This window comes from Diutina rugosa (genome assembly GCF_008704595.1).
Source record: "Diutina rugosa strain CBS 613 chromosome Unknown scaffold13_size251220, whole genome shotgun sequence".
NCBI lineage: Eukaryota > Fungi > Ascomycota > Pichiomycetes > Serinales > Debaryomycetaceae > Diutina > Diutina rugosa.
Window position 1 is genome coordinate 514 of NW_022995170.1, and position 239 is coordinate 752.

The window sequence follows — 239 nt, forward strand, 5'->3', positions numbered from 1 at the left end:
CCCCGCCACCTTTCCCACACCCTCAGCCGCCGCCTGAGACTCTCAACCAACCTGTTTGAGACCCATCCGCCCCCTCCCCTTTTGCTCGACACGTCCCCCTATCTTCGTGGTTTCCTTGCGCCGCCGTGATGACGCTGATTAACGAGACCTTCCCCGACGTCGACCTGAAGCTGCTGAAGAAGCGCCCGACGAAAGGGCGCGTGTTCCAGTGCACGGGCTTCCCCGGGTGCAACATGAGC